This window comes from Eleutherodactylus coqui, chromosome 7 (genome assembly GCF_035609145.1).
Source record: "Eleutherodactylus coqui strain aEleCoq1 chromosome 7, aEleCoq1.hap1, whole genome shotgun sequence".
Lineage (NCBI taxonomy): Eukaryota > Metazoa > Chordata > Amphibia > Anura > Eleutherodactylidae > Eleutherodactylus > Eleutherodactylus coqui.
Window position 1 is genome coordinate 97,115,761 of NC_089843.1, and position 22,513 is coordinate 97,138,273.

At 42.2% G+C, this 22,513-nt stretch overlaps 1 protein-coding gene across 1 annotated transcript in view; it reads left to right on the forward strand.

Annotated features, from left to right (window-relative positions):
• Positions 1–5,858: 5,858 nt before the first annotated feature.
• Positions 5,859–22,513, forward strand: part of FAT1 (FAT atypical cadherin 1) — a 235,408-nt gene continuing 218,753 nt past the window's right edge. The window contains exon 1 of the mRNA XM_066573420.1: positions 5,859–6,176. The gene's annotated coding sequence lies outside the window, so the exon portion shown is untranslated. The remainder of the gene's footprint in view (positions 6,177–22,513) is intronic.

The window sequence follows — 22,513 nt, forward strand, 5'->3', positions numbered from 1 at the left end:
TCTGTCCCTTTGTCTTATGCAGATCCAGTTGCTCCATCCTCATCTTTTTATTTTTATTTTTATTGAGGATAAAAAGATAAAAAAAGATTTTTTTTAATATATAGTTGTTTATTTTTAAAATTGTTATATTTTCACTGAAATAAAATACAGGGATGGGTTGCTCATTTGCTTTTGGATGTTTGGATATATCATTTGTATAGTTTGGGATTACAGGGCGCAAACTGTAACGGTTTTGGTATGTGTGTATATTTTTATTTTATTCTGTAAATCTTTTTTACTTATTTTTGTAACTATTTTTTTTAACATTTATGTTATGTTTTTTTAACATTTATGATGTTGTATAAGACTTTTCGACGTCATTCGCTTTTTTTTTTCTATTTCACACTTTTCCACTGTAGCTGGGGCATTCATAGGAGACCCAGTTACAGGGAAAAACATTCCCATGTAGTGACAATAGTCACTGGCAGAGCTGATCAGGGTCTACGAGAACCTTGCAGCTCTGCTGTAACAGGGAGCATCCAGCGGTCACGTAACTGCCAGGTCTCATAGTGGAAGTAATATTCCCCTTTCACTTTTTAGTACATAGTGCTCATTGAGAAAGAGAAGGCAGAAGTGGTTAAAAGTCCTTAGCTGTGTCTGATAGCCAGAGATCTGACCTGCTCCTGCTTGATTGCATGAGCAGAGACATTATCCCATTCTGTATTATTGGATTAAAGCCACGCTGTGTCCTAAAGAGGTTAGAGTACCCAGTGTGGGCAGTCACACATGCTCAGTAGCACAATTCCACTACCATGGTCCACTTGTACAGGTTCATTTACGTGACTTCTGTTGCTATGCAGACTAGTCATTAAGAATCAGTACACCAGAGGTGATGACTCCTCACCGGCGCTGAACACATTAGGTGAACATTCTCAGAAGGGAATCTAAAGAACACTAGAAATCTGTGTGTATAAACTCAGTTTTAATTTGGACCAACTTCCTGGAGCCTCTCTGCCCTTACAAGGACATTTTATATACTATTCTATTACTGTCTGGTAATCCAGGATATAGAAAACCCCAGCATCCATCAATGCCACATTAAAAGAATTCTGCAATCATAGTTTTTGAAACTTTACATTCTGCATTTAAGGACTTTTCCATTTCTACTTCTATGTTATTTTCTGCATTTCTCTACATTTAACATTTGCATCAGATAAACATATTTACAAGTTTCCATTCTGACTCATCCAATGCTCTCACACGGCTTATCTTGTACTTCCCTTTAACAACAGAATAGCTTATGGCAGACCCAGGATTCGCAAGGAATACAAAGACTTTGGAATTTGAATCAAATACATATTTCTCCCCATCTCATCAATAACAGGCTGAGATATAGCCACTAAAATAAGAAAAGAACCCATCATCTGTTTATTACTGCACTAAATGAATAATACACTATGCCTGCTCCAGACTTCACAGATACTTGTTCTCTAGGTAAAGTAAATGAGCCTGAAGGTGTTCAACAAGTGAACGCTTCCTATAACAGGTAATGAACAGTGTCAGTCAAACCTCTACTTGAATCTACATCCTATGGTTTTGACTGACATCGCCTGTGTTCATAAGGAAGAGACTAAAAGATGGACTTCAATTATACCGACACTAATAAGTGATCAAAACAAGCTTGTGCTACTATGAGTCATTTCTTTCTAACAGCTCCATCACACCTTGCTTATTACTGAGACACCGTTCTGAGCTTCGTCTGCTTCTCAAATGTCCGGTGTGTTGGTACTGATCCAACGGTCTAGGGCTACTATTAGAGAAAGATCCTTCAGTTTTTGCACTGCACTTTACATTATATATACCATATGCAGTATATATAAACATATATGCGACATCTGCAGCACCAATCCGGTCCATGTGCGAAAGATAATTAGCAAGCTTTCAGATCACACAGGGTCCCTAGTGAACCAGAATGCAAAACAATTAACATTCAGCAAGTATACACGTAGAAAGTGTATCAAATCATCACTTCATAGGGTAAAAGGTCAGCTGGTTAATAAAAGTATATTTACATAGAGCTGCAGAAAAATAAAATTAACCCTTTGAAACTAGCTAAATGTTATCAAAGTCACAATTATAGACAATCTAACTAAACCAGTAACATAAAAATAGTTTTACAGTTCTCGTCTTTTAATTGAGCACATTGGGTAAACACTATAAGGATCAGAAGAAGGGAGAAAAAGTCAACTCTTGAATTTAATAACCTATAAATCCCCCTTTCGCAGCAATCGTCCCCATCACACACTTCCTGTAGCTGCACAACACTGAGAAGAGTTTTGGACCATTTCTCCCTGCAAGCGTGTTTTAGTTCATCAAAATTTCTGGGATGCCTTGCGTGCACAGCCCACTTTAGGTCATGCCACAGCGTAGGTTGAGGTTAGGACTCTGACTTGGCTTTTCCAAAACACCAAGCTTATTTTCTCAGCCTTTTTTTCGTTGACATAGGCCGCCTGCAGACAGCCGGGTCGGATCCTGCTGCAAGAATTCTTGCAGCAGGATGCAGACCCATGCCCCTGTAGAGGCCTGCGGCTTACCAGCTCCCGGCGTCTCCTCTCTGCGCTGTGTGCCTCTGCGAAACCCGCACAGAAATAGAACAAGCCATGATTTGTCTTCCACGTGTGATTTCACGTGTCCGTCTGCCTAGGATTGCGTTTTCTAATGCAATTCTATGGCAGCGGCCACGGGTGGAAAATCTGCGGAAAATTCCGCCGCGGAATTTCCGCCCGTGTGCAGGGGTCCTTACTTATGTGTTTTGGATCATTGTTTTGTTGGCTGCCCTTAAATTTCTCCTGCAAAATGTTATAATACACATTATAATTACGTTTTCTCAGTGATCGCAAAGTGCCCAGGGCTTGAAGCAGTAAAGCTTACCTCCACTATACTTCACAGGCTGCAATATTTTTTTAGACAACAGAAACTTCCTTTATAGTGTATTTTCATGATCATCCTTAGGGCTTATTCAGATGACCGTATATAGGGCGGGTATTCACGCCCAGCCGATATACCGTCTCCCTCTCTGCAGGGGGAGGAGGCTGGTTAGAGCCGGGAGCAGTACACTGAACTCCCACCCCCTCTCTGCCTCCTCTCAGCCCCTCGGCACTATTTGCAATGGGAGAGGGTGGGCGGTGGCGGAGCTAAGTCCCAGAACTTAGCTCTGCCCCATTCCGCCACCTCTCACTGCAAATAGTGCAGAGGGGTGGAGAGAGGCTGGAGAGGGTGCGGGAGCTCAGAGCACTGCTCCTGGCTCTTCCAGCCTTCTCCCCCTGCAGAGAGGGATGCCGTATATCGGCCTGGCGTGAATACCCAGCCGATATACAGTTGTCTGAATAAGCTCTTATTCAGTGTTTTCCTAATAATGGACACATAAGCCGAAGTTTCTAGAGCTTTCTGAAGGTCTTTTGCTGTTACCTTTGAGCTCTTTCTCACCTCTTTCAGGATTGCCTATTGTGCTCTCAACAATATGCCCACTCCTAAGGAAAGTAGCAACAGTTTTCTCCATTTGTAGAGAATTTGTCTCCCAGTGGACTAATGTACACCCAGGTCTTTAGCAATACTTTTGTAGTTTTTCCAGCTTCATGCATTTCTATTACGAAATAGAACGATAATCGTCCCGTAAAAATCCCATGCAGAAACTGAATGACTAGACGGGAACCAGCCAGTTGTTCAGTTTAAGGATGTTTAAAAACTAAATGATGCATCCTTTGATATAAACAGCAGCCATTCAGTGCTGACTGGCTGCTATGCTAAGTGAATGGAGAGGGGCAGGAGAGCAGGGGGATCCGCCTCCCTGCTGGCTGTGCTGTGAGCAATCCAGAGCTAATCACTCTTGTGTAACAGCACAGGAGCGAGGATACACAGGGACAAGTGTCAGGCATCGTTTGCCCAACACTGGTCCCATGTAAATGGGCATTTACTCAATGTCTCTTTGACACAGCATTATCTTTGTTCCTGGCCACCGGTGGATCACATTACCCTGTACTGATAACTTAAATCCCACAGCATCTGCTATGTGAGTGGAAGTCAATCTCCCTATACAAGTCTATGAGATCACATGAAGGCTTTCACAGATGCGCTTAGAGAGAATGACTTACGATCCGCATAGCAGACACATAGCAGTGGGATTTGGGTAGTCAGTAAAGATGAGCGAGCATACTCGTTAAGGCAAACTACTCGAGCGAGTAGTGCCTTATGCGAGTACCTGCCCGTTCGTCTCAAAAGATTTGGGTGCCGGCAGGGGGCGAGGAGTGGCGGGGAGAGCGGGGAGGAACGGGGGGGAGATCTCTCTCTCACTCTCTCCCCCCCCCCCCCCCTGATTCTCCCTGCTCACTCCTGCAACTCACCTCTCTCCCCTGCTGGCACCCGAATCTTTAGAAACGAGCGGGCAGGTAATCGCATAAGGCACTAGTCGCTCGAGTAGTTTGCCTTAGCGAGTACGCTCGCTCATCTCTAGTAGTCAGTTCAGGGGCATGTGATCTAGCGGTGGCTGGAACCAGAGCTTATGTATCCTCAATAAGGTAACGGGTAAGAGAATTCTCTGTAGTACATATTACTTAATGAAGTTTACAAATGGGGCGACCCCCCCCCCCCCCCTCAAAAAAAAACAAAAAAAAAACATAGGGCTTCTTTAAACATGCCTACTACAACTATATATATATATATATATATATATATATATATATATATATATATACACTAATATACAGGAAAATAAGAATGAAGCCATGTAGTTTTCTGCTGTCACTCTTCTATGTTTCAATATTCACTTTTAAAATTGCATTATGCTTCGAAACAAAAACAAACAAGGCTCATAAAAAATGGATGTAAACGTCTCAGGGGTTGGGTGGAATTGAATCTAAAAGTCTTGTAAGCTGCATCCATCGAGAAATAGTGCATTAATTAGTGCAAGAAAAAGCAGGGACCTTAAAACTGGTGTGCAGTTATCTCAGCGGTAGATAACTCTGAGTAAGCCTGCTATTCCTGGTCTGAAGCCACCTCATCCTCCGCCAGCCAAAAAGGTTCTCAACCCCCCCTCCCCCATTGAAGGCAACAGAGCTTTAGATTTCTTTCAGACAAGACACATAATGACCCCTCCAATGCTATTACAGACTGCAGAACATTCCCGCCACTAAGAATTCTTTTTTTTGTGTGTGTTAACATTTCTGTTCTCTGAACTAAATCAAGGTGAGCAGATGTCTGTCCCTCCTGGGATGTCTAATCGCAAAGCCATGGCTCACAGATCAGCGGGGTTTTGCTCCAAATCTTTTTTTTCCCCTACAAGTCAATAGCGACAAATGATCAGTGCTTTTTAAATTTAGCTCAGGGACATCTGAGTCTTGTCCTCCTCTCTCATTTCAGGTGCCTATCAATACAAGAGTGGGGAGGGAGCATGTGACGGGGGATGTGATAGAAGATAAATACATGAATGTAAAAAAAAAAAAAGCGAAGGCGATCGAAAAGAAAGAACTGGGAAAGCTTAATGAGGAAAAGGATTGTGAGGAGCAATACACAGGAGAATGGATAAGCAATAGCTCAGCATGATACAATGAAACAACAAGAGCCAGTAAAGCCTGGCAGACTGAGTGAGAAGGCAGCCTGCGATACAATGAATCCCATGCAGGATTGGGAAGAAGTGACTATTCGGAGGCACAGAGCACCGTCCCTGGGCTGGAAGGCTATCCTGTCCATAGACTGAGGGGGTGGTGGAGGAGAGTGTGACGTCACCAAAAGCCTTGTCCCAGTGGTGGCTGCAGGAGAGGCAGGCACAGGGAGAACCACACTCTGCTACAGCAGCTCCTTAACTTCAATCACTTGTGCTCTGCTGAGACATGTCCTGACAACTTGGATTTCCTTCTCTTCCTTGGATATTCCTTGTGTTTTGCTTCTTACCACTGTGGGCTGCTCTTCTCTTATCTGTCATGTGTTTAATGTCTAGAGATTGAGGATATTTTGTTAGCTGGTGATGCTGAGACTGGATTGTGGATTTCCTGACTATATACTGTGCACTTTTCCTTGTGGCTATGCAAAGAAGGGAAATGCAAGAGAGAAAAGTTCTCACCTAGCAGAAGGTCCATTTGCAGAAGCTGATGGGCTATCCGTAAAATAACCGTAGAAGATAAATAAAAGATCCAGCTGGTCTGGTAAGTTTTCCATCCACCACAATGTTCTTCCTTTCTCTTTCTGCCAATAAATGCGTAGTCTGTACAGTGACCTGCCATCAGATCTTTACATGGCTGTGTATTCCTAGCACAGATGTCTGTGAATTTGTATCATATGGAAATGTAACCACTTAAAATGATGCTCAATAAAGGAAAAATAAAGATACATAGATATATATTTATAAATATATATATGTATACATATATTCACGTTCAACTTCAGCAGCAGGTAACTTCATGTATTGTAGTGCAGCGCCCTCTATGCCGTATCATTGGTAATGCATCTTCATCTAGGGAAAAGTTAACCACTGTTTGCACCTATACAGCTGTATATTCTCATTTTAGAGGGTTTTGTAAGGAAATTAATATTATGTTGCCCCTTTTGTAAAGAACATGATGGTGCTCTAACTGAAAAACAGTGTAAAGTATGTGTTTTGGAGTACTTTATGCTCCATATAAAGTCTCTACAGCTGTCATATTGAATAATCTAGATATGATTACATAGGAAATGGTGGTCTGGCCAAATTAGAGGTCTCATGAGAATGTATTAAAAAAAATAGTTTAAAAATAAAATATTTCTTCATTTCTTCTGAGTATCTATGAGCAGGATCCAGGCAGACCCTTCATAATCCACATGTGTTATCTTACAGGTTTCCTTTGCTTTGGTTTGTGTTGCTGGGGTTTTTGCATATTTGCTGTTTATATTATATTATTATTATTTGTAGAATTGTATTGCACATGATGGGTGTTTATTTAAATTGGTGTCCAATCCTGAGATTCCAGCTGGAACTGTTATTTTAGGATGTTTATTACATCTACATTTGTTTTATTGATATTTTAATATACTCAAAAATATGAAATAATAATAAATCTCATCTACTGAAATGATTCAGTAATTTAAGAAACCCAGCCGGGACGAAACACCATAAATCATGATTGTATTCGAAGAGTGTTTCCAGAATTGAAATCTACTTTGATGTGGTCTCTGCTGCTTATAGGAAAGCTGGGTGACAGAAATATGACCTCCAATACCATTTCCACAAGGACTGCTGCCTGTACTTCCCAGAGCCCTGGATAGTAAATCTATGCAGTTATACAGGAGCAGGGGGAAGTACAAACAGGTGTGCCTTCTCTGAGAGTAGCAAAGATGGGTCACAAATTCCCAATAATGGTGGCCATGTTGGTTTTACTCAACTTTCCCCAAAACGGATGGGAATATGAAATAGCTAAATCTAATATTGCCCTTTTTCAGTTATTGTTTGTTGTTGAGGAGAAATGTGTTTTTTAATATTATGAGCATCAACAGATTGGATTACTGGATAGCAATGTTGCCTTGCAGCGCTGGGGTCCTGGGTTCAAATCCCACTGAGGGCAACATGTGCATGTAGTGTTTATGTAGGGTTAAAAAAACATACAGATAGGTGAATATAGATTGTGAGCCCCAATAGGGACAGAACCCCATGTAAAGTGCTGCAGAATATGAATGTGCTATATAAATAAAGGGGATGGTTGTTCAACTAGTTTTTACAATGATTAGCAACATAGTATCGCAGAGACTTTCTTAATTCTTCATTACGATATAATTTTATACAGATCCAGATAAAGCCGTCTTATGTTGCTTCCATACCCTGGCAGTACAATGCTTCTTTAATTTAGCACTAGTGAACTAGATACTAGATTGCATATTAATGGTGCTTTCCTGATAAATGTCTCATGTGGTTGAAAAGGCCACCATTGTTCCCCTAACTTCACCGCAATATGGCCACAAGCAATCACTTATTAGGCTAAAGACAATAAATCACGGGCTAACACTGCAAGCATTGATGCTGCTGGGATGTCATGGTGTCTCAGCGGTCTTTGAACATATTTAACAATCATTCATAGAGGGATATGGGAGCTTGGAGTTTTGCTAGTTACTGGCATGCACTTGCCTAGACTTCACTGTGTTTTTCTAGCACTGCTGTGATTTGAATGATGGTGTGAAAATGAGGGTGGTCTGTGGTCTTCCTCCTATCATTATAACCCCTCAAGCACTGACTCTCCCAAATGACTAATGGCCTCTTTCACAGAATGTGACAGGTAGGTGTTAACTCCGTGTAATATTACCTTTAGGAAAGTTTAGTAGCTTCTGAAGTCGGCAATAGTAGCCTGCATATCCCTGAGTTATCCAACTTATCTGCCTCAAATTAAAAATAAAGTCACCAGCAGCTACCAGTCCTTGAGTTGCCCTCTTCTGTCAAGTTGGTCAAAATTCACTGTAGTTGTAATATGGTTGCAGTTTCATCCCTCCATGTTTAGCTGAAGCAACAGCTACTAATATCATCTATTTACAGGCCGGACAGGCGTATTATAACACGTCCAGAATATAGAAGCGTTATAGATGACATTCCACCCATAAGTCATCAGTATTTGAGCTGTATTCGCCTCCATGTTTACGGTCATTGTTTTTATTGGGCACATACTTATCCGCATTTGCCCAATAGAAAACTGTACCATTTTGGAGGCGAAAATGGACAAAACGGTTGTGAAAGATACAGATGCATGAGCAGATACATAGAATGTCATTAGCTCAAGTATTAGGCTGTATTTACATGAACTATTTTCACATGCAGGTTCCATCCAATTGCGAGAAGGCTAGAACTGACACGTGAAAGGAACCCATTATTTTTAATGGTTAATTTACATGAGTGATTTTTCTCTCAGACCAAGAGTCCGATATCAAAAAATTACAGCCTGTCCTGTTTTGGGGCGCTTCTTCTTCGCCCATTATTTCCAATAATGGGCGAACAAAAATTGGACCATCCTCACATGCCATGCGATTTGCAGACAAGAGTGATGAGCCTTTTTTCCATTTTAACTATTGGACGTATACGCAATTTTTTTTCACATACATGAAAAATGACGGCACAGCGATGTGAGTCGTGCGTTTTTAACAACGAAACGCATTGAACATGCTCAAAAAGGTTAAACAAGCGCAATGTAAGTCAGATTTTTCACTGTTGCCTTTGCTTGTGGTAATACAGCCCTGCGGTCCATAAAACACGGACCAAATGCGGAGTCAAGACATGCTTGTCTGAAAGCAGTTTTACTCTTAAATTAATTTTTACCCAGCTTTTCTAGGTTCCTGAAGGGTAAATCTGCAGTATGATAAGGTAATATTGGGGGAAGGGTTGTGTCGCTGTCAGGGGCAGCTGCAGGTCAAGAATTTACATTCCCTAGTGATATAGTTTTTATTATAAGTGACAATTGCCGTTCTATAAAATGTATTATATCCAGCTAACACATAATTGGCCGGACCATGAAGGTCTGAGTGATACTTGGCAGGTCCTCTGCAGATAGTCCTCCCCCTCCCATCTCATTCCCACAAACTGAGAAGCGTCCAACTGTTTATTAACAGCAGAATCAGAAATATTGGAAAGTTCGGTCTTGTGTCTGCAGGACAGATGTTCCCCCGCTCATGAGTCAGTGGTGGGGAGCTGGTAGCGGCTGCAGGGCACATGATCCCCCTCCGCTGGCTGCACAGTTTGGGATCCCCAGCTGTGTATACAAGAGAAATACAATTGTGTGGAATGTACAAAACCGCATTGTATGCCAGAAAGGAGCTTGTTAACGAGGGAGGAGGATACAGTCCACCCGCACCTTCTACTATGGCTTCTCAGCTGCAAACTTCTTCATATTTACAGCAAACTGCACAACTTTCTACAACTTTCTACATCCAAACTTACCAAAATGGCAAACTGAGTCACTAGACACCAATCTTATTGCACCTTTACCCACACATTCGTTCACTCAGTCAGCTACCAGTATAAGGCTTCTCTCAGACGGGCATAATTAGCTGCATGTATATATCTCTTGTGCGAGCATGCAGAAAGTATGCCATGACATGCCTACTTACTACATGCCGCCAGTCCCCATACACTATCTTGGCATGCATGTGCACATAATACGCGCCAAGATGAGACATGCCATGATTTTTTTTTGCTCGCATTTCTCGCACACAGTATAAAGTCTATGGCACAATTAAAGTCTATGGGAGACTGGTACTACACACGCAAAACTTGTGCACATAATGCTCATTGAGCATATGCTTGTGTAAGAAAGGCGAAGGGCTCCTTTACATGAGCATGAGCAAAAAAAACACTTGTTCCTGTGCAATGTATTTGTGCAGCACATGAGTGTTGTGTGCGCCTGTGCCTGCGCAAAAACTGTGGGTATTTGCACAGGCACCACTGCTTCACAAAGGCGGGGGAATCCCCCCTGCCTTGATTTAAATGGCTATTAAGCCAAATGAGGTTTTGGTGTTTGCATACATATGTGCTCCTATGCGGACCTTTGGTGTTCAAATGCGCACACAAATAGAGTATATGTGCGCAAAACACAGAGAAGAGAACCCATTGATTTCAATGGTTTCGTCCTCAGAAGTGCATTTTGCGAGTGCAGACTTTGCAGAATGAAACTTTCATTGAAGTCTACAGCAGGGGGTGAAATTACGCAAGAGGGAGCGTATGTCACTGTGCAAAACGCAGGAAAAGAAAACAACTGGACCTCATGAGACTCTAAATAGCCAATCACTTCCACGGAGAGGGAGTGTCACGCACGCGTGTGAACTGTCCCTGTGAGCGCAAAAAGTACAGTCATAAGAGCTGACACGCGCAACAGGCTCATTACCTGGCTCTTCAAACATCGTTCATATGCAAGTTTGCTGCGGTGAGAGTATTTGCGCTAAAGCTCCTGTGAAGCCGCCACAATATAGACTTCTGCTGAAGATTTTCATTCTGCTGCTATCGATCCACACATGATTGTGCGAAAAATTCTGCGCTGTATAAACTATGGCGCAGGTTCTCATTCAAGTGAATGGAACACAAATTTTGTCGCAGATTCCCTGTAAAGATCCACTGTGCGCACAAGGCTTTAGTGGTGTCACAATCTGGTACATCTAGTACAAAGTTATTACAAAATTGTGTCACACAATTAGAATATCATTTGGAAAAATCAGCCAGTGTAAATATACAAAATTAGCAATTATGAGCAACAAGTTCTTGCTGTTCCCTGTCTTCTACATTGTATGCATGATAGTGGTTTGGGCATAAACACATCCGTCTTGTGATCACAACCAGTTCAGAAGTTGACTACTGCTAATTACCGATAAAAAAATCATTACGTATAAATGAGGCTTACACTGACAGTGACAAATTACGATCTGCTACATCTGTGCACCTGTATTGCAAGTATCTAACACTTCATACTTGCACGTTTCCTGCTCATTTATTAACTAATGACCTAACAGATGTTACATTTCTAGTGCTGTCCCATAGACATGTACGGGAGAGCACGCATACGGGACTCTGAAAAGCATCAGATTTCTGTGCGCCATGCACTATTCAGAGGGGGACATCGCGGGAATCAGGTAAATATAAAAAATACATCACCCGCACCCTCTCACCTCAGCTTATGGCACTATGGGGACGTGACAGGTTCCACTTAAGTAGAAGTAGGTTGATGGTTGAATAATGGCAAACATCCATTTTGCCATATACATTTTAGTCCATATTGGATGTTATAAGGGTTCAAACTTGCCATACACGTTCAATAACAGCGGTGTGGATTTTAGTGCAGATTTATAATATATAATAATAATCTTTATTTGTATAGCGCCAACTTATTCCGCAGCAAGCCGAAAAATCCGTAGCTAATCCGCCACGTGGGAAGATGGCTTTTCAGCGATCATTTTGCATAAACTACTACTCGGTACTAATGCCTATTAGTACCAATTAGTAGCCTGTGAGCCGCTGGGAGCTGTATTCGGAGAACAGACCACCTGCTGTTCTCTGAATACATTCACTTTGTTCTGCCATGGGTCTGACAGCTGAAACAATGTAATCAGAGCTCTCCAGGCAGAACACAGTGTGTGGTCCGTCTTATCAGCTGTTCTACCAAACGATCGATTGCATGCCGAACTGATGTTTATCGTTCGGCAGAAAAGTGAAAGATGGGCACATTTACACGAAATGAATATCACTCAAAAGATGGTTTGGAGTGAATTTTAAGCGATAATCGTTGTATCTAAATGGGCCTTTACTGTGTTTTATAATAAAAGTGTTTCCTCTAATTAGGGCTGCATAATCGTTACTAGGTATTCTATAGGCCCCTATACACATTAGACCACAGTCATCCGAATTTGCTGATTTTGACAGGACTGGACGACTTTTGTATGCATATGGGGCCTCCCGATTCTACTCCTACAGATGATGTTGTTTAGTGTTGAGCGAAGTGAATGAGTAGAACCCTGTTTTGGGTCAAAGTTTGCTGAAAGATCAGTTTGGCATGTACCCAAACTGAGCTTTTACAAAGTTCTACCTTAATCAGGGTTAGGCCTCCCTCACACAGGGCGTTTGCAGAAACGCAGCGTTTTGCAACGCTGCGCTTGCTGCAGATTCCACCCCGTTTCAGCAGCGCTGGCATACTTTATGCCAGCATTTTCGCTGCGTTTTCAGCCCGGCTGAAAAAAAAAAAGCAATACTCACCTAGCCGCTGCAGTCCGGGTCGCGGCCGCTGCAGTCCAGGTCGCGGCCGCTGGTCTCTGCCGCTGATCCGGGCTTCCCCTGCATTCACAAGTCTATTGCCGTAGGCCAGGTTTGAGAACCCCGCCTCCGGCAATAGAGTGCTGTGATTGGTTGTCGGTGCTTGCTTGATGCCCAATCACAGCCCTTCATTGACTGTCTCAGCCAATCAGCGCCGGCAAGCTCTGATTGGCTGAGACAGTCAATGAAGGGATGTGATTGGGTATCGAGCAAGCGCCGACAACCAATCACAGCACTCTATTGCCGGAGCCGGGGTTCTCAAACCTGGCCTCCGGCAATAGACTTGGGAGTGCCGAGGAAGCCCGGATCAGCGGCAGAGAGCAGCGGCCGCGACCCGGACCATAGCGGCTAGGTGAGTATTTACTTTCTTTTTTTCTACCTAGCCTAGCTGGGACTGATTTTCAGGGTGAGGGCTTCTATTGCAAGCCCTCACCCCGAAAATCGGCGAGCGGTTAACGCTGCCAAAAACGCGGCACCAAGTGTTGCCACGTTTTCAGCAGTGCTAAAACCGCTGCCCATTCATTTCAATGGGCGACGCAGGGCTGAAAACGGCCAAAAATAGAACATGCATCGCTGTCAAAGCGCAGCGTTGGACGGTGCTGCGTTTTCAGCCCTGTGTGAGCAGCCCCATTGAAATGAATGGGAGTGTTGTACAGCGTTTAGCGCTGGGCTGAAAAGGCAGCGCTAAACGCTGTATAAAACGCCCTGTGTGAGGGAGGCCTTATACTGGTTTGCGTCGCTCAACACTAGTCCTGAACACTGGTGTATAACACTGTCTAAGAGCCATAACACTCTGCTAGTGTTATACAGGACTTTTATGGCTATTAGACAGGGTTTTACACCAGCTTTAAAGCTTTTGGTGAACTAATACGGACCAAATTAAGCTTTTTTTTTTACAGTTCAGCGAACCGGCCAAACTGAACTTTTTAGAATGCTTGCTCATCACTAATGTCATGGAAAGAAGGTGGACCATATTGAATTTCAATGCCTTATCCTTTTGTTCTCCCTGGAGATAACTCACTGCCCAAAGTGTCTGGTGGCAGCTTTTTCCACTGTCCCCATGTAAAACACATCAGCATTCGGCTGAACCCGACCATACATTTGTATAGAGGAGCTGGAAGAAATTACGGTCAGCTGAACAAGAGTTCATCCGACAGCCATTGAAAGTGTATAGCCACCTTATGGTCTACCCCTACATGAACTCATGGGTGACCTTTAAAGTCTCCCCTACTTCATCACTGTGATCTGAGGTGGCTCAGATAATGATAAACTAGGAAGCCATGAAATGATCTAGTGTGGGCTAAATAGCAGTTGTTGGTTTTGTCTGATCTCTGCTATACGTAGCAGGTACTGTCACCCTACACAAGAGCTGAGGCCATGAGGCTATTCTCTAGAATGTCTGCAGTGGGCACCATGGATGTCCTTGGCATCACGTTTAGTAAGCTGAGGGTCAATGTTTTGCACAAAATAACACAAAGAAAGATGCATTTTCCTTGTAAAGAACTATTGTTGTTATGTCATTACATATTATATACTGTTACTGTTTGTAAGTAGAGGTTAAAGTTCACGTGAGCACATGTAATATCCAAAAGCGGACTGACAGTGTGCACGACACAACACAGAGCACATGGTTTACATTTACCTCTGGACATTAGCAACATGATCCTTCACCTCACATTCATCTTCTGCAGGAACAATACTCTGTTGCTCTTGAAAAGGTTTTGCAAGTCATAAGAGTTTGCAATTACAGACACATCCAATAATCTGAAATGATGATAATGATAATATGATGGCGATGGCCTGCCAGCATTGTATAGAGTAGTCCACCTGTTCAGTTACAGTATTCGTACGCAACAGGTTCCCTGTGTGAGATGTTCGCCCTTCAGCATTGATTACCCTCCTGGCTCTCCTCTTCCATCTGTGTACTGTACTCTGTCAGGGACATATATAGAAATCATGAGGCCCCATAGCAAAATGTAGAATTAGGTCCCCACCCCTCAAGCAGCATATTCATAATAGTATGGGCTTAGATTCAGCAGCTCAACTCTAGTATATCTCTAAATAATGCAGTCAACACATAATAGTCAGATACTGGCTCTATAATAGCAATAGTGTCCCCTCTCTGTGATCCCACACAGTACTAGTGTACCCTTTTTGTGATCCCACACAGTACTAGTGTATCCTCTCTGTGATCCCACACAGTACTAGTGTACCCTCTCTGTGATCCCGCACAGTACTAGTGTACCATCTCTGTGATCCCACACAGTGCTAGTGTCCCCTCTCTGTGATCCCACACAGTACTAGTGTACCCTCTCTGTGATCCCACACACTACTAGTGTCCCCTCTCTGTGGTCCCACACAGTACTAGTGTCCCCTCTCTGTGATCCCACACAGTACTAGTGTACCCTCTCTGTAATTCCACACAGTACTAGTGTACCCTCTCTGTGGTCCCACACAGCACTAGTGTACCCTCTCTGTGATCCCACACAGTACTAGTGTCCCCTCTCTGTAGTCCCACACAGTACTAGTATCCCCTCTCTGTGATACCACACAGTACTAGTGTCCCCTCTCTGTGGCCCCACAGAGTACTACTGTCCCCTCTCTGTGATCCCACACAGTACTAGTGTCCCCTCTCTGTAGTCCCACACAGTACTAGTGTCCCCTCTCTGTGATCCCACACAGTACTAGTGTCCCCTCTCTTTGATCCCACACAGTTCTAGTGTCCCCTCTCTGTGGTCCCACACAGTACTAGTGTCCCCTCTCTGTGGTCCCACACAGTTCTAGTGTCCCCTCTCTGTGATCCCACACAGTTCTAGTGTCCCATCTCTGTGGTCCCACACAGTACTAGTGTCCTTTCTCTGTTGTCCCAATGGATATTAGTTTCTCCTCTCTGTTACCCCCCATATGTAGTAAGGATATAGGATGGAAGCATAATAGGCACACTGAACTGTGTACTGACTATGTAGTCATATATATCTTTAGAGTCCCAGAGAGTAACATTTTTATGTATTTAATTATTCACATGTATGGCAAATCGAAAGGATCTTCCTAAAATATTTTATTGGTGGGAATTCAAACACTTAAACCATCAACAATCATATTAATGAGACTCATTCCCATCCATTTCCAAATCTGCAAGGATCAATGATAGCCCAATTTCCTTTACAAATGGTGGGCATGGCATATTCCTACATCTGAGGCCCCCATAATGTGGTAGGTTATACAGCTTTTATGCTAATGAATATTATTTACAATCTAATTACAAATCTTCCACATAAGTGCTGTACAAGCAGTAAGGCTCTTGTAGTGACTGTGTGCTGCCTGCTGTAGAGAAGCTGCATACCTCATATTTAATCCTATTTACTTTTCATTGACAGAGATAATATACTAAACATTGAAGGGAAGCCATAAGTCTTCCATTGAACAGATGTTTGGCGTACGTAAATTCTCTTTAAATCTCTGGTATTTGAATGAATACCTTTTAGTCACAGATGTTACTTGAACATTTGAAAAAATGAAAGAAGAAACTGTGAATGAAATGCCCATAATAAGGGTATACATGTAATTGAAACATAACATGATACTGCCCCTACCAGTAGGAAAGCCATGGCCTCAGAAATGTACTGTTAAAGGACTAGTCTTGTGGTCAGAATACCCCTATATATAAAATAGAATTCAAGTGCTTGGCTATCTCCTGTGGTCGAATTAAAAAACACATGGAGGGCAGTGGGCATGTATGACTTCATTGTTGGAAGCTCCAAACTGCCATTCTCAGTATTGATGGGGGTGCTGGACATCCCACAAGTTCTCCTGTCCTGTGGATAGGGGATTATTTATTTTCATTGAACTATATGATATATAGTAGTGCAAAGGTAAGAATGGAGAGCTACTAATGGGAAAGGCTCTTTTAGCAATAAGTAAAAGTCTCATGTCTATGAACTAAGTCTGCTTATTGTCTGATGTTCTTCGTTATGAAGCCCTGGTCAACAAGCAAGATGGGGCCCCTTCCACTTACAATTTTCTAATCATTTTAAAACTAATGGTGGTCTAGTAGTTAAGAGGTTAAAAGTGTTTACTCACTGGGACCTAAATCGATCACTAGAATACAGAGCCTTAGTTCCTCAACTCTGAATGGAGAGCTGTATTCGACTTATCTATCAACTCCCTAGACTTCGAATAGTGGAGCAGGGTGCAAGCTTGTGTAAGTAGGTTCGGGGCTAGCCTTCACCGAGGAGCCAAGGGGACAGCAGACTTGAAAAGTTTACCTGAAGCACAGGTCTCTCTGGAAAGATGTCACAAGTGCTTCTGACCCACAACCGCCACAGTGCTGGTCAATGCTGGTAAGACACCCAGTCAATACTTTGTCTCTGGGTTTTATTGAACAGATGAAATTCACAGTAGCTTGCAACAGATCTTTTTGAACACAGATCAGTGTAATATCTGTTACCAAGAACTTGTCAGATGAACAGGCATCTCAATCACATTTTGGCAAATATTCCGGTCCTCTGTTTATGTCATCAGTCAATCCATAGTCCACAGGATAGCAACTTTTCTGTCCCTTCTACACTGCAAGAGGAGCTCCGACTCCTGTGCCTCACCACAACAAAGTCTGACAAAAATCTTGTCATGGAGGCGGCACTGATTCTATTTCTCCTTCTGGTCCTTTAACATTCCACACACATAGTTTTTAAAGGCACGTTAGCATCAAAATATTAATCATTATAACATTTATACAGGATTGGTACTCCCTATTGCACTTGACAGCCTCCCCATTTAAAGCAGGTCTCAAGACCCTTATTCTAGTGATTGCAGGGTCTCAACAGTGGGGAAAAAGCCCTTTAAATGAGTGAAATAAATAATTGCAAATTCCCTGGTGGTAAAAGGCAGGAAAGAAGTTAATTTTAGATGTTGGAGATGTCTAGGGCAGTGAAGTTAATTTTACATTCCCTAGAGGTATAGGGCAGTAAAGTGGTCAAGGGTGGGTTCCGTCTGCATCCCATAAAACCATTCTTACCTGTTATTTCAATCCATCCAGTCATATTGTTATCCTCAAGATAAATTACACCAGCTATATCTAGAGACGGTTATCTCCATCCTTCCATAGACTGGTTGAGGCAATTAGGCATGTTTATGAAGCAGTAAGTGAAGATGGCAGTCAGTTGACTAACATATGGCTAAGGCCAGATTTAATGACATTGTTTGTTCTGAAACCCAGTGACTGTAGTAAAATAAATCAATCTGTGATACATTAAGAAAACAGATTGAGGAAAGACGTGGCCACTTCTTGTATCCATACAATTCCGAACTCACAAAAGATTGAAGATAAACATTATATACTGTCTTACAACCACAGAAAATACAACCTTATTAAGTCAAGTTTTACATTTGCATGTCATAGAGGGACCCTCCATAGGGGTAGAAGAATTCATAATAACTGAGAAATTGCACATAGAAGAAGTGATATAATTGTTTTCCAGGAAAATGGTTAGGATGTCATGTCTAATTCTATTGTATAGTGTAAGTTTGTCATATAACTTGTGGAGCTATTTTACCCTTGTCATCACTTTATATTAAATCAATGTCATCAATCACTTATTACCATCTTTAGCTAATAAATGCATTTGGAAATCTTGATGGGATAGTTCCTGTGCTGCAAAAGTAAAAGTTTATCATTGGTTTTTTAACCCTTTGCAATTCAATTTTGGATTCAGGGTTTCCTAGGGGGCTTTCTCTTTCTGCCATTATACAATGGCGCCATCTGCTGGCTAGAGCCAGTACTGCAGTATGGGACGTGCTGGACAGGCCCCCAACAACAGAGCGGACAGTAATGTACTGTAAGAATACCCCTCCGACATCGGAGCTGTACAGCCTTCAATCAGAATGTCTCCAGACGTCAGACAGTGGATTGGAAAGAGTTAATCCCCAGTCTTTGAAACTGACCAACATTTACTTTTTTTTGTACAAATTCCTATTAAGAGCACAGAAATTATGTGAGCTAGCAGACTTATACGAAGAGTGACCTTGACTGGGATGGAACTCCACTTTATCTGAAACATGGCAGAAAATATCAATAACTACCTGTTAGGGATTTAAGGTCAGAGAGCTGCTGGGTGAATGCTCCTTTGGCTATCAGCTACTCCTCCTGAGTCTTCCATACATATACATGCTCAGATCAGTCCAGTATACATGCATTTTCAATGGGGAAAGGAAAGTAAGCTGCTGCTGGACAACTCTGGCTCAGGCTTTTCTACTGTGGGAACAAAGGATCGGGTATGTTGAGTTCCAACATCCTAGATCCTTGTCTCCTCTACTATTAAGGGAGATTCAAAACAACAATGTTTATTCTACACTGGAACTACCCTTTAACTATAATGTAAATTATTATCTAAAAGTATAATGTAAACTCCTATTGCCTTTCTGCATGCTGCTGGGAATCGGTGTTTGTACTTGCCCATGTACCCTTGTAGCCGTAAGAGTGGTCTTTTTATGTGATCTTAAATAGATTTGATCCCATTTTCTATAACATTATGATAAAGCTTGTAAAGGTTTACCAAAGCCGAAAGGACACACATGACAAATGTTGTCATATGAACCTTTACAAGATAGAATGTAACATATTCAAGTGAGTTAATAGAATGTCTACCTGAAGACTAAACTACAGTCAATCTAACTCTATCACTTCCTCATTCAGACACACTTATCAGATGTCCTGATGACAGTGAACTGGATGGGACTATATTGATGGCCATTACAATAAATCTTCTGAGTGCCGTCAGCCTTGATATAAAGTGTGATTAACATTGCACTTTGTTTCAATGTGTTGATCTATTCTTGCAATATCATATAATTTTCTACAAGCCTGACCTGTGTATCACTTGGGTGTGACTGGAATTTTTTTAAAATAGAGAAAATCAGGGTTTAGAGTTCACAAATCCATCATCTTAGTTCTTTAACTGCTTAACAACAGATTAGATTTAAGATCAGTGCGTTCAAAGTTTGTATGGAGGGGGAGCAGGAGCCAATCGCATTCCATACTATGCATGTGCTAACAGCCGTGATCAGTGTTAATGCTAATTGTGGCTGTTAAATCTGCAAATAGCACAGTTAGTTCTGCAGTGGCATTTAAATCCCCCAATCGTTTTTTGGGGGGTCCTGAATGGTCCCCCTCAATGACATTGGGAGGTGCCATTCAGTTGCTATGTCTGAGGCCTTCTGAAGGCCCCTAGCACTGCTGTGGCTGATTGCCTTCCAAGCCATGCATGTGGTGTGGCTTGATAGACTATCTATCAGATCACAGTATAATGTATCACTCCAGTCAAACCATCACAAGTTTAATTGCCTTTAGGGATTAAAAGAAAATTTAGAAATGAGTTTCAAAGTGTTTCATTAATAAAAAAAAAAGTATTAAAAGTTTTTTTTTTTAATAAAACTTGTCCTTAATTATAACAATAATTTAAAAAAACATATATGGGATCGCTGTTTCCATAGAATTACGATCAATCAAAGTAATGCATTATTTATCCCTCATGGTGTACATCATATGAGAAAAAAATACACAATGCCAGAATTGCACTTTGTTTCTTTTCAATACTTTTTATTGGGTTTTATAATAAGGGACATTGACACAACAGACAGGAGTGGACTAAATGAATTCAATGGGAGAGTGTTCTAGATTTGCTCAGAGGTCATTGTGCAGGAAGGGGGAGGAGGTGAGCTCTGACAATCACCTATTGTAAATGTTGAATCCTGTGTTATCTATACATAGGTGTTGCTTGCCACTGCAATCCTATCTGTGATGAGAAGGAGCTAACTACTGAAAAGTTTTCTCTACAGAACAGGAAAAGTCAAACTGTTACTAGGCTCAGTGGTCAGTGTGAAAAATGCAGGATATTAATATTTAAGATAGATTGACAAGCAGACCCTTTTCGCAGGTCACATCACTAGAACTATATTATAAGTTGTATGCAGTTGATGAACAGCAGAGGTCTGCAGTGAACTGCTTGCTGTACTGCAGTATTAACACAGCCCAGTTTACATTCTGGGTTTACCTGCACCACCCACCCTAACACTGGCTGTTCTACATTAGTCCAGCAAAGTACAGGAATAATCTACTTCTACCTCCCAGAGGAGATTGTTGTTTCTGTTGTAAGCATTACCTAAAACACTGAGCGTACCATTAGCAGAGGTAGAGAACATAGTAAGGGTTTGTTATGTGCAGGAGGCTTGTATCACATAGGCTTTAATAACTCACATTATTTCCAAGTAAAAAAAGTCTTAAGTATCCTGTTCCCAATGTAATAGGAAGTTATTAAAGTCTGTCCAGGAAGCAGCTACACGCTATTGTTTTCTCAGGGGATTGTTTGTTTAGAGCACATTTCCTATGGGTTGTTGATTGTCTAACATTAAAGTTCCTGTGTTGTTAGCACTAAAATAGATCAAAGTCAACTCTAGTGAATAAATCCTACTTGATCATTACAGACAATGGATAAATGGCTAATATTACCGTAAAGAACATAATAATGCAGTAAGCATTGTGGGAAATAAAATGTATGTGGCTTTATTATTGTCAAGGGACTTAGGGTGGCCATATCAATGGATCGACTGAGGTGGAGGTTGGGGTAAGTCCCTCTCCACCAGAGGATCTCTTCTATGGCTAGCCACTCGCGCAATGGCAAGGTGGGTAACCTGTAACTTTGGGTGCGATTGGTGTAGGAATAGAGATGAGCGCGCGTACTCGGCCACGCCCCTTTTTCACCCGAGCACCGCGATTTTCGAGTACTTCCGTACTCGGGCGAAAAGATTCGGGGGGCGCCGTGGGTGAGTGAGGGGTTGCAGCGGGGAGTGGGGGGGAGAGGGAGAGAGAGAGGGCTCCCCCCTGTTCCCCGCTACTACCCCCCGCTCCGCCACGCCTCCCCCCGCCCCCTGAATCTTTTCACCCGAGTAAAGAAGTACTCGAAAATCGCGGTGCTCGATCGAGTAATTAGGAGTAGGTTTGCTCATCTCTATGTAGGAACAATCATCAGACATGATTGCTGTAGAATAAACTTTTAATAACAATAAACTGGAAATGCTGAGGCTAGTCCGAACGCCTAATCATTTATAACTTTCCACAACAGGAATTATAATGATAGGTGCGTTCACGCCAATACAAATCCATAATCGTCAGTCCTTAATGTAAAAATCTAGAGTCACAGTTCTTTAGGTGTAACTTTGGCGTAGCGAGTGGAAACATTGAAATGAACTCGTTGGTGCAGTCACGCTCAATAATCACTGAGTGTGTCAGTTCCAAAATGATATGTAGGTGCAGCGCTGCCTCTTCCATTATACCCATAGGGTGAAGTGGTACTGGTCACTCATTGGGTACAGACCGCGGTACTGAAGCAGAGTTTATAGTCTTGCTGCTTACTTAGCCTGAGGCTTGCACAGCTCTGCCCTCCTTCCAGACACTGGTCAGAGACCGCAGGATTACAAGATAGAACAGACACACACAGAGACCTCCAGGACATTCAGTCCTCCAGACTATGTTATATCTTAAAGGTATACTTTACCAATAATGTTAAACTAGCCCAAACCCCTTTTACACATTAGATGTATCTGCCGAACATTCATTATCCAAGAGCAATCTGACCAGACGCACCCATATACGTGATCACACGGCTTGACATCGTGGAATTAGAAAAGGGAGAAAGCCGCTACCAAATACTTCTGGCAGCTGATTATCTTCTGGAGGACAAAATG